The sequence below is a fragment of the Halichoerus grypus genome, chromosome 11 (assembly GCF_964656455.1).
Source record: "Halichoerus grypus chromosome 11, mHalGry1.hap1.1, whole genome shotgun sequence".
In the NCBI taxonomy this organism is placed as follows: Eukaryota; Metazoa; Chordata; class Mammalia; order Carnivora; family Phocidae; genus Halichoerus; species Halichoerus grypus.
The window spans coordinates 10,150,505-10,162,649 of record NC_135722.1 but is presented as its reverse complement, the minus strand read 5'-3'; the positions used below and the strand labels follow the sequence as shown (position 1 = coordinate 10,162,649).

At 48.3% G+C, this 12,145-nt stretch overlaps 1 long non-coding RNA gene across 6 annotated transcripts in view; it reads left to right on the top strand.

Annotated features, from left to right (window-relative positions):
* Positions 1-12,145, top strand: part of LOC144379413 (uncharacterized) — a 197,578-nt gene that overhangs the window by 147,895 nt on the left and 37,538 nt on the right. The window contains exon 3 of one of the 6 annotated variants that reach the window (XR_013442314.1): positions 11,807-11,830. The exons of 4 other annotated variants lie outside the window; for them this stretch is intronic. This is a non-coding gene — a long non-coding RNA (uncharacterized LOC144379413). Of the gene's footprint in view, positions 1-11,188; positions 11,218-11,806; positions 11,831-12,145 lie in introns of those variants that run through there. One more of the 6 variants, XR_013442315.1, reaches the window with a different exon arrangement.

Below are 12,145 nucleotides of genomic sequence, written 5' to 3'. Positions count from 1 at the left end.
AGCGTCCTGGGATCGAGCCCCGCATCGGGCTCCCTGCTCAGCGGGGAGCCTGCTTCTCCCTCTGCCTCTCTCCCTGCTTATGCTCTCTCTCTCTCTCTCTCTCTCTGTATCTATGTCTCAAATGAATAAATAAAATCTTAAAAAAAAAAAAAAAGATTTAGGAGTAAAGGGTCATGATGTCTGCAACTGACTCAAATTATTCAACCAAAATAATACTCCGTGTGTGTGTGTGTGTGTGTGTGCACGCACAGAGCAAAATGGCCAAATGTCAATAACGGGTGAAACTGGGTGAAGTATACATGGGAGCTTGCGGCCAATTTTTCTGGAAATTTGAAAGATTTTCAAAATAAAAAGTTTCAAAATTTAGAAATGGTTTCATGCTTGGTGCCCGGGGTGAGACAGCCCCAGGATGGCAGGGGAAGGGATGGTGCCTTACCTGAGCCAGCCCCGGGACAGAGAGAACAGGTGGGGGTTCCGCTGCCCGCCCACGCGGGCCCGCCTCCGGCTGAGAAGGGTGACCCGTGCGGCAGGCACACCAACAGTGTGATTTCCAAGCCTCCGGCCAGACCCCAAAGCCTCCTCTACCTGTCCTTAGTGATCACGAGCTCCCTCCAGAGGGTCTGTTGGGGGGCTTGACCACTTGCCCAACATCGACTCTGTGCCAGTTTCAAATGCCTGTAACAAGTTGATTCCCCCTGGGAATCTTAGGCTACTCTCATTAAGACAGTTGAAATGCCTCCTCCTCCATGATGACCTCCCAGATGTTCCCTGGAAGTGAGCTCTTTTTTCTAAATGGCCTGCAGCACCTTGACTCTTTCCGGTATCCTGCTCTAGTGAACTATTACGATCATTTTCTGCCCATTATTACAGTGATTTAAGTCTGGGTCTTATTCCTCCCACTCAGATGTGAACCCAAGGAAGGCAAAATTCATGGCTAATTTGTCTCTAGCAGACCTATTGTCCAGGACGTGGAATGAATGAATGAATGAATGAATGAGGAGATGGACCAGGCAAAGGACTCATGGGGAATCTGGGTGCTCAGGGACCAGTCCAAGATGGGTGATGCAAAGCAGTAAGAGGGTCTAGAAAGACGCCAGAGGCTTCTGCATGCATTCGTGGCCTCACCACCCACCCCAGGCCAAGGCCAGACGCCCTGTGCACTCCTGCAGCAGGTCCTCCGGCTGGATATTCCAGCTCTTTCAAGAACAGCTTTTTTCATCTGGAGCCCGAGGCCCAGGTCAAGGGTTTTAAATACCCTCTGGCCACTTCCCCAGCTCCCTTCACTGTAACCAAACATGATAAAGCCACAGGTCAGAAGCCAGGACCCAGGTCACCGCCAGAAAGAACAGGGCCTCGATCAGATCAGATTGGACCAGAACGGACACAGAGGATCAGGTCCAGAGGCGTGCTCACCAGGGAGTAAGGTGGCATTCAGAGGATAAAAGAGCTGGTGCCCTGTGGGGCCGGACTCCTTATCAGCGACCTTGACCTCTGTCCCCAACAGGAGTTCACCCCAGGCCACCAGGCAGATCCAGCTCCAGGGAGGCACCCTGAGGAGGAGCAGGGGCTGTGAGGGGCAGAGGGGCTCTCTGAGAATCCCTTTGTCCCTGCTGCGGGACTTCAGGCCAACTCCTTGGTTATGCTCCAGTTCCCGAGAATTTTCCATACCCTGGTTAATATCTCCATCCTCTGCCAGCCCACTCCCAGGCTCCAAACATTTCCTTCTCTGCTTCCAGTTAACCCTTGTTCTGCCCACTTCCGAATGCCTGTCTCTCCCAAGCCCTTTTCTTGCGTTTTACCCAAAGCTGGGCTGGAGGCTCTGCTTACATCCCTCCCGCAGGGCAGAGCTCACTACCTCTCTGTTGCCTTATCCATGGTCAACAACTCCATCTGCTTGAGCAGAACTTCTCTCCCTAGTTGGGCCCCAGGGACGAACAGCGGGAGTTCAGAAATTGGGTGTGTGCCTCGGTGTGTGTCTTCCCCGGGAAAGTGGCAGTAAATGCTTACAAGCTTGGGCTCAGGCTCCAGACAGCCTGGGTTTGAACCCCAGCTCTGCCCCAGCTGTGAACTTCGGTAACCTTGAACCAGTCACGGAGCCTCTCGGCAGCCTACCAGTAAAACCTGAGGAGGGGGCAGCCCTTACTCACAGGGTTGCTGAGATGAGCCTTAATTCCCAGCACACACTTGCCTTTGCACCTGTCAGTCATTACCATGCTCACTGGCATCCATGCCTTATCGTCACTGCCGCTGACCTGCCTCTTCGTCCCAGGGGCTGGCCTGGGTGGGAGGGGCTTTGTTCCACCCCCACCCCCCCCGGGGAGATGGACTGGGCCGGGACAAGTGTCCTATCTCCCCTGTGCCATTTGCCAGCCCTTGGAGGTCTAGAAACCAAACCAAACCAATTAGAAATTCACTTTCCTTTTTTTTTTTTTTTTTTTGAGATTTTATTTATTTATTTGTCAGAGAAAGAGAGAGAGAGCACAAGCAGGGGGAGCAAAGGCAGAGGGAGAAGTAGGCTCCCCGCCAAGCAGGGAGCCCAATGCGGGACTTGATCCCAGGGCCCCGGGATCATGAGCTGAGGCAGACGCTTAACCAACTGAGCCACCCAGGCGTCCCGAAATTCACTTTCCTTAGTGCGTAAGGAGGATCCAGAGCCAGAATGAAGAGACTACCTGCTTTTTCTTTTTTTTTTCAAGTGTGAAGCATAACCAACATGTAAATAGGCTTCAAGCATAAATACATGATTTAACACATTATCATGAAACACTTAAGTGACCCCATGCAGGCCAAGAAATGGAACACACCAGCCCCCAGAGGCCTCTCACATGTCTCCATCCAAGAGAATTTTCACCCTTACTATCCCAAGAATCTCAGGCCCAGCAGGGCAGGCAAAGTCAACAACAGACCCTCTGAGCAGAGGAATCAAGGGTGCCAGCTCAGCCTTCCACTGCTCTGCACTCTAGGCAAGCTGCTAAACCTCTCTGAGCCTCAGTTTTCCAGCTATAAATCTGTGAAATGGTGCCATATAGTCCTGGACCTATCTCCCGGGGAGATCTCATGCGGGCATGTGGGTACCTGGCCTCACACAGGTGAGAGCTCGACACCTGCAGGCAATTACTTTTACTAATTTGGGTGGGGACAGCTGTCGGGGTGGGGGGGAGATTTCTAGGAGGGCTCTCACCTCTGCTCCCCCAAACTCCGAATCTGCAAATGAGATAGATACCCAAGAGGTAAGGGTGAGAAGAGCCTCTGTTGCACTGGTTTTTCAAACTGTGTACCTTCAATTCCCAGGGGTGCCATAGAAATATCTTGTGGGGTTGGTGGGTCTTCATCCCCTCTGCTGCCCAGGCAACTCAGCTGTTCCCCTTTTCCTATAATGGCATTGCATGCATGCAAGATTTTATAAAGATATTTTGTCCCTAGACAATTAAATTACTGATGCAAAACTCCTCCAAGTTGCAATGAAAGACAAGCAACGTAATTGTTTTTTAAATGAGCAAAAGAGCAGGCATAAATGGCCAATAAGCACAGGAAAAGGTGCTTAGCTATTACTATTCAGGAAATACAGATTAAAACCACAATGGGGAAAAGCTGAGAGCCTTTCCCTTAAGATCAGGAACACGTCAAGGATGCCCACTCTCGCCACTATTGTTCAACATAGTACTAGAAGTCCTAGCAACAGCAATCAGACAACAAAAAGAAATAAAAGGTATTCAAATTGGCAAAGAAGAAGTCAAACTCTCTCTTTTCGCAGACGACATGATACTTTATGTGGAAAACCCAAAAGACTCCATCCCCAAATTACTAGAACTCATACAGCAATTCAGTAATGTGGCAGGATACAAATCAATGCACAGGAATCAGTTGCTTTCTTATACACTAACAATGCAACTGTAGAAAGAGAACTTAGAGAAACGATTCCATTTACAATAGCACCAAAAACCAAAAGATACCTCGGAATAAACCTAACCAAAGAGGTAAAGGATCTATACTCTAGGAACTACAGAACACTCATGAAAGAAATTGAAGAAGACACAAAAAGATGGAAAAACATCCCATGCTCATGGATCGGAAGAATAAACATTGTTAAAATGTCTACGCTGCCCAGAGCAATCTATACCTTCAATGTCATCCCGATCAAAATTCCAATGACATTTTTCAAAGTGCTGGAACAAACAATCCTAAAATTTGTATGGAATCAGAAAAGACCCCCAATCACCAAGGAAACGCTGAAAGAGAAAAACAAAGCTGGGGGCATCACGTTGCCTGATTTCAAGCTATACTACAAAGCAGTGATCACCAAGACAGTATGGTACTGGCACAAAAACAGACATATAGACCAATGGAACAGAATAGAGAGCCCAGATATGGACCCTCAACTCCATGGTCAAATAATCTTCAACAAAGTAAGAAAAAATATGCAATGGAAAAAAGACAGTCTCTTCAATAAATGGTGCTGGGAAAATTGGACAGCTATATACAGAGGAATGAAACTCGACCATTCTCTAACACCACACACAAAGATGAACTCAAAATGGATGAAAGACCCAATGTGAGACAGGAATCCATCAAAATCCTAGAGGAGAACATAGGCAATAACCTCTCTGACATCGCCCACAGCAACTTCTTTCAAGATACATCTCCAAAAGCTAGTGAAACAAAAGCAAAAATGAACTTTTGGGACTTCATCAAGATGAAAAGCTTCTGCACAGCAAAGGAAACAGTCAACAAAACAAAGAGGCAACCCACAGAATGGGAGAAGATATTTGCAAATGACACTACAGATAAAGGGCTGGTATCCAAGATCTATAAAGAACTTCTCAAACTCAACACCCAAAAAACAAATAATAAGTCAAAAAATGGGCAGAAGACATGAACAGACACTTCTCCAAAGAAGACATCCAAATGGCTAACAGACACATGAAAAAATGTTCATCATCATTAGCCATCAGGGAAATTCAAATCAAAACCACATTGACATACCACCTTACACCAGTTAGAATGGCAAAAATGGACAGGGAAAGAAACAACAAATGTTGGAAAGGTTGTGGAAAAAGGGGAACCCTCTTACACTGTTGGTGGGAATGCAAGTTGGTACAGCCACTTTGGAAAACAGTGTGGAGTTTCCTCAAAAAGTTAAAAATAGAGCTACCCTATGACCCAGCAATTGCACTCCTGGGTATTTACCCCAAAGACACAGATGTAGTGAAAAGAAGGGCCACATGCACCCCAATGTTCATAGCAGCAATGTCCGCAATAGTCAAACTATGGAAAGAGCTGAGATGCCCTTCAACAGACTAATGGATAAAGAAGATGTGGTCCATATATACACTGGAATATTACTCAGCCATCAGAAAGGAGGAATACCCAACTTTTGCATCAACATGGATGGGACTGGAGGAGATTATGCTAAGTGAAATAAGTCAATATTTGTGGAACATAAGGAATAGCATGGAGGACATTAGGAGGAGGAAGAGAAAAATGAAGGGGGGGAAATCGGAGGGAGAGATGAACCATGAGAGACTATGGACTCTGAGAAACAAACTGAGGGTTTTAGAGGGGAGGGGGTTGGGGAAATGGGTTAGCCTGGTGATGGGTATTAAGGAGGGCACATACTGCATGGAGCACTGGGTGTTACACGAAAATAATGAATCATGGAACACTACATCAAAAACTAATGACGTATTGTATGGTGACTAACAACATAAAAAAATAAAATTTAAAAATAAATAAAAACCACAAGAAGTTACCTCCTTACACCCACTAGACTTGCTAAAATTAAATGGCGGACATACGAAGTGTTCACCAGAACATGGAGTAACTGGAACTCCCATCCACGGTTGGTGGGAGCACAAAATGGTACAACCACTTGGAAAACTGTTTAGCAGCTTCTACTAGAGCTGAGCCTACCCTATGATCCAGCAAGTCCACTCCTGGGTCTACACCCAACGGAAATGCATCCATAGGTTCACCAAAAGGCATGTACTAGAATGTTAATTGCACCACAGCTCCTAAGAATCCCTACTCTGGAAGCCACCCAAATGCCCATCAACCAGAGAAGAGGTCCAAAAAATGTATATTTACGCAACGGAATGACATACAGCAATGAAAATCACCGACTTGCAGCTGCCCAATACTGAGGTGAATCTCACAAACATAATTTGGAGCCAAGAAGCTAGACCCAGAGCATGGGTGTTAGATGGTGCTGTTTCCCTAAAATACAGAAACAGGACAAGTTAGTCTTTGCTGTTTGAGGTTAGAGTGGTGATTTGGTTTGCGGTGGGGGGTAGGGCAGGTTTGGATCTGGAAGGGGGCACGAGGGGGCTCTGTGGGTCCTTGTAATGTTCTGTTCCTTGATCTGGTAGTGGTTTATGTGGATTTGTTCCATTTGTGAAATTGCATCAAGCCATTCCCTCTGGCACGCATCTTTTCGTGTGCACCTTATACATCAAGAAAAGCTTTTAAAATGATGGTGTAAACTGACAAGAAATCACCTGGAAAATACACAAGCATTTCATTTTTCTTTTATTTTTTTTTAAGATTTTATTTATTTATTTGCCAGAGAGAAAAAACAAGCAGGAGAGCAGCAGGGCAGAGGGAGAAGCAGGGTCCCCACTGAACAAGGAACCCGATGCAGAACTCGAACCCAGGACCCTGGAATCATGACCTGAGCCAAAGGCAGATGCTTAACCACCTGTGCCACCCAGGAGCCCCTCATTTTTCTTTTAAAAACAGGCTGCAAAACAGTGTGTACTGGACTGGCCCCATTTTTGTAAGAAATAAATATATTCCTTTGCAACATTAATGCTGGATCATTCTGGGTGGGGTTGAGTCGCTTTAAAAGTTTTATTTGCCTATAAGTAATCTATAAGGGACATGTATTATTTGTAGACTTGGGCCCAAAAAATGTTATTATAAATTTAATGTTAAAGCCTGTGCCCATCCCTAGAGCAACTCCGCAGGTCGGGGACTGGGGAATGGAAGTGTGTGGTGGGTGTTGTCAGAAGATTGTGTGCCTGGGGCGAGGCCTTGATTGAAAGCCCCTAGGGGACCAGCTGGCCCACTGCCTATCACAGCAGCTCGATAACACTTACGTGCTTAAATGCTCCACTTCAGTTTGCCAGAATTGGGTTCTTTAGATCTCGTTCCATTGCTTGCTTTGATATGTTCGCGGAACATTTCTGAACACCTGTGCCCTTGGCAGGGGGTGCCCTGCCTTGGGGATGCTGTTCCCGGTGCCCCTCAAAGCTGAGTGCCGGGCAGGGCTAATGGCAAAGTACACAGTGTTATCTAATCTTTCTGCCAGGCCAGTCTGGCACGATGAGATTACCTGGCGTCCCCCCCACCCCTTGGCAGCCACGAAGCGGCTCTGGCTGACGATCAGACCTGCTCATGGAGGACACGTGGTCCTGGAGTTGGGGGTCTTCTTTCCCTCCCAGGAGTTCCTGTGGGCACCGGGCGGAGTGGCTTCCCTGAGTGTCCCCGGGATGGAGGCTGTGGGTCATGGAACGTCCACTTGATGCTCTAACCTACAGGCAGGAGCCAGGTGGGTGGGTGAGGGCACGGAGTCGGGCCCGGGGGAAACAGTCTCCCAAGACCAGAGCCTTCTGTGACATAGGTTCTAGTCCCTAAACAGTGCCACTATTTAGTTATATGAACCTGTGTTGACCACTGAAACCTCCTGGATTGTAGGGATAATGCAGGATGATCATTTTTAAAAGCTCATGCATCTCAAAGCACTGAGAAAAGCCTGGAGAGCCATGGAAACACATGTCTTACTGTCTGGTTGGAGGCTTATGTGTCAGATCGTTCGTGTTGCCTGGGCAGAAAACTGGCTTGCAGGGCTCTGGAACGGCCCCGAGTGGGGACAAGCGGAGGTGGTTATGTGGATCTTTGTGGAATTTTCAAGGGGGTTTCTATTGTACTAGTTTCTATCGCTGGTGACAAATTAACACAAATTTTGCAACTTGAAACAACTCACACTTATTATCTCACGGTTTCTGTGGGTCAGGCGTCCAGGCTCAGTCTAACTGGTCCTCTGTTTCAGTGTCTCTCATAAAGCTGCGGTCAGGGTGTCAGCCAGGGACATGGTCTCATCTGGGGTTCAACTGGAGAAGGGTCCGCTTCCCAGCTCCCACGGTTGTTGGCAGGATTCAGCTTCGCGTGGGTTGTCAGACTGGGGGCCTCAGTTCCTTGCTGGCTATTGGCTGGAGACCACCCCCTGTTCTTCGCTGTTTGGAGCTCTCCATGGGGCAGCCTGTCTCATCAGAGTGAGCGAGGGAGAACATCTATACAGAGAGCCTACTGGCAAGACAGAAGTGATGATCCCACATAATGTAATCACAAAAGTGACATCCCATCTGCTCTGTCATATCCTGTTGGTTAGAAGCACGTCACAGGTCCTGCACACGTTCGGCCGGGGGTGGGGGGGCAGCACAAGGGGCATGGGTACCAGATGGCAAGGATAGTTGGGGGTCATCATAGACTGTGCCATAAGCTGAGAATTGGTGCCACCAAGCATTTCAGCCTCCCTCAGGGTGTTAAAACCTCTAATATGGGAAGACTCAATTATCTTCACCAATTCAAGAGCTTCCCATTAGTGCGATCCAAAGATCCAACCGAGGTGGGAAAGAAAGAGCCTCCCCCCACCCAAATCATCCACCCTCTCTTGACTTGACCACAAACCCCTGGAAGGCTTGGCATATTTCCATTCTGCTCTTGGAGGTACCCCCAGCCGCTGGAACATGCCTACCCAGCATGTAACAGGTGCATAATAAAAACGTACTGAACGAATGTGTAAATGGCTCCTTCAGGTTCCTGCCGGAGGAGCCTTCCTTCTGCTTCCCAAACATATTTCTCCTCTGTCCGAAGTTCCCAGGTGGGTCCCACAGACAAGCTATGCCTCCAAATAGACGCCCGTCTTCGGACTCTAAAGCCTGCAACCCTCTAGTGTGCCCAGAGGAGCCTGGACACTATCTGCCCCTCCTAGGAGGACCCCAGCCACCCCACCCTCACCCCCAGGATGAGGTAAGAGAGCCCGCCAGCCAGTAGCTCTGAGGAAGGTTGTGGTCAGAACTTCTCCTCAACGGGCCAGCTTCGTCACTGCCGCCATTCAATGTGGAGGAGAAAAGCAGACTGTGACAGATTTTACTCGGGGTTCCAAAGGACCAAAACGGAAGCAGGGATGATGAATATGTCATCGTTCTTTTATTTTGCATTTCCTTTAATGGTATTGCAACATCTTATTTGAAACAAATCCTGTGTGTCCCCTCCAAGGCGCCCCACAGGCAGAACCTAGTGCCCAATTTCCCTTCGCCCCCTCCCTCGTGTGGCTGTCACTGGCTGAACGCATCACCTGTTGTAAAGTCAGGTGCATCGCGTCTGACGCCCTAGAGTGAAATGTACCTTTCCAAGTGTACGATCTAGAGAGAGAATATTTCCATCTCCCCAAAGTCAACGTCTTCCCCTGGACTCTCACCTGTGTTCTGTTCCCATTATTTTTGCCTTTTCCAGAATGTCATATACAATGAGATTCATCCAGCAGCTCATTTGTGTCTATTGCTGGGCGCTCTTCCATCAGGTGGCTACAGCACCATTTGCGCATCCAGGGAACAGCTGGAGGACTTCCAAGTTGTTTCCAGTTTTTGACAATTATGAAAAAAAGGTGTTTGAAACATCTGTGTACAGGTCATTGTGGGGACATATGGTTTTCATTTCTTTTCAGTAAATACCCAGGAGGGGGATGGCTGGGTCAAATGGTAAGTGCATGTTTACTTATACAAAACTGCTAAGCCTTTTTCCAAAGGGGCTGACCTCTTGCGTGCCCACCTGCTGTGGTGGCCCAGTATCCCCACCAGCACGTGGGGTTGACGGTTGCTTCCATTTTAGCCACTGTAAGTGCATGGCTGATTAGGGGCGCCTGGGTGGCGCAGTCACTTAGGCGTCCGACTCTTGGTTTTGGCTCAGGTCACGATCTCACGGTGGTGGGATGGAGTCCCGAGTTGGGCTCCGCATTCAGTGTGGAATCTGCTTGAGATTCTCTCTCCCTCTCCCTTTGCTCTCCCCCGCTCATGCTCTCTCTCTCTCTCTCTCTAAAATAAATAACTTAATCTTTGAGAAGAAGAACAGTGTGCGGCTGGTTAGCATTCTGTATTTAATCCTCAAAACGATCCCATGAAACTGGTGGGACCATTATCCCCATTTGACAGACGAGGAAACTGAGTCTCAGAGAAACTAGATCACTAGCTCCGGGTCTTACAGACATTCAGAGGCGGTCTGGGATTCCAACCCAGACCCTGGATCCAGAACTCTTCATAAGATTCCTCCATGGCCTGCAGTAAACTCCGGTCAGGGGACTGAGGCAGAGGAAGGCACAGGGACCCACAGAGACTGGCCTGGATTCAAGCTCCCTCAGGCAAGTGGCACAACTTCTCTGTGCCTCAGTCTCCTCATCCATCAAATGGGGATCCTAATATTACTTATCATAGTGAGCGAAGAGTAAGAGGTCAATAAATCTAAGCTCCTCTGTCTCCTCTAACTGCCAAGGGAGAGAAACACATGGGTGATGCTGCTCCAGGTAAATTAGCAGAGTGGCTAATTAGGGACTCATGACCCCACTCAGAGCCACATTCCCAAGCTGCTCTTAGCTAAGCCCAGTTTGCCTGGGATTAATCAAAACACGGTGGTGAACACTCCCGTGCACCATATAATCCTTTGAGGGAAATGAAAGATGAATAAAACACACATAATGATCTTCGTGGTTCATTCCCCACACCTCAATCCTGAGGGCTCCCTGACTCTCCCTGCTACCACCCACCCACATTTCCCTTCATTTCCAAGTTGAGAAGTAGGCACAAAAGACTCGGTCCTTCTTTCTTTCCTTTTAAAAAAATTATGATGAATGGTTTCAGATACACATGATGGATTACATAGAGTATAAAGAATAATGATGAGCACCCAGGTACCCGCCCCCCAGTGTAAGACCTCAGTTACCTTTGAAGTCCTGATGAGCAGCCCCACACACACCGCCCCACACACCCCCCACACACACCCCCACATTCCCTCCTGCCCCGTGGCAACTTTGAGCCAGGGTTTTATCTGGAGCTCCCAGAACTTAGGCAAGCATCTGCAGGACCATCAACTCCACCATATAAGGGCTGAGATCAGCCCACAGGTCAGAGTGAGAAAGGCTGGAGGGGAAAGAAAAGAGAGGAGAGGAAGCAGGTACCAAAATACGTGAAGGATCCACATTTGGGGGTACAAAGATGTCTTAACGGGTAAGTCTGAAATGCAAATGTGCTATGTACTAACCACGCCTGGTCCCAACCTTGAACCACACTGCCCACCCCTCCAAACTCACCCAGAGGCACTGGGCAAAATTTGGAGCTTTCATAGAATCCGTGTCTCGTGATGCTGGAAAAATCAGGGGTGGCCCAGGGAATCAGATTTCAAAACAAGACCCACAGACAGGGCTTGCTACTGAGTGGCGACCTCCCTCCTGCCTATCTCCGTCCCCCACAATTTCTGAATCAAAGTTTTCACTCCACTTTGTCCACTGAATAAACCCCACAAGGTAGAGAATCCTGTGGGTTGGTAAGCATCCTCTTCTAAGAAGAGGATCCTCTTTTTTTTTTTTTTTTTTAAAGAGGATCCTCGTTGAAATCAGTCACATGCTAGTATGAATTTGCCCAGATAGCTTTGCTCTACTGTAGCTGATTGGGCCATGTTTTAAGCATGGAGCACCTGGGAGAGTCAGCCCCTGGTGGGATCGCCAAGGTGGAGGCTTCCAGCAACCTGAGAGGGTAAGAGAGGAGCAGTAGGGGGAGAAGGGTTGCAGAATGAGAAAGGCGCAGATTCCAATGACAAACCCAGCCTGGTTCAAGTTTGCTTCCTCCAGCAAAGGAAGGCGTCTTCTCCCGCTTGCTTGGCTCCCTCCCCTTCCTCTGTGCTGCACGCACCACTTTCCCAAAAGTCAGCCCAACTGCCATGAGAAGCCTCTAGTTTGACACCCAGCAATCCCACAGGAGGACATTTCTGTGTGAAAACGTGTCCTGAGTCCCGAACCACCGACCTAGGAATGTGCTTTGGGGAAGCAGCCACAGGAACACGGTCCATGGCTGAGTGGTGGACTGTTCTCGCAGGCGCA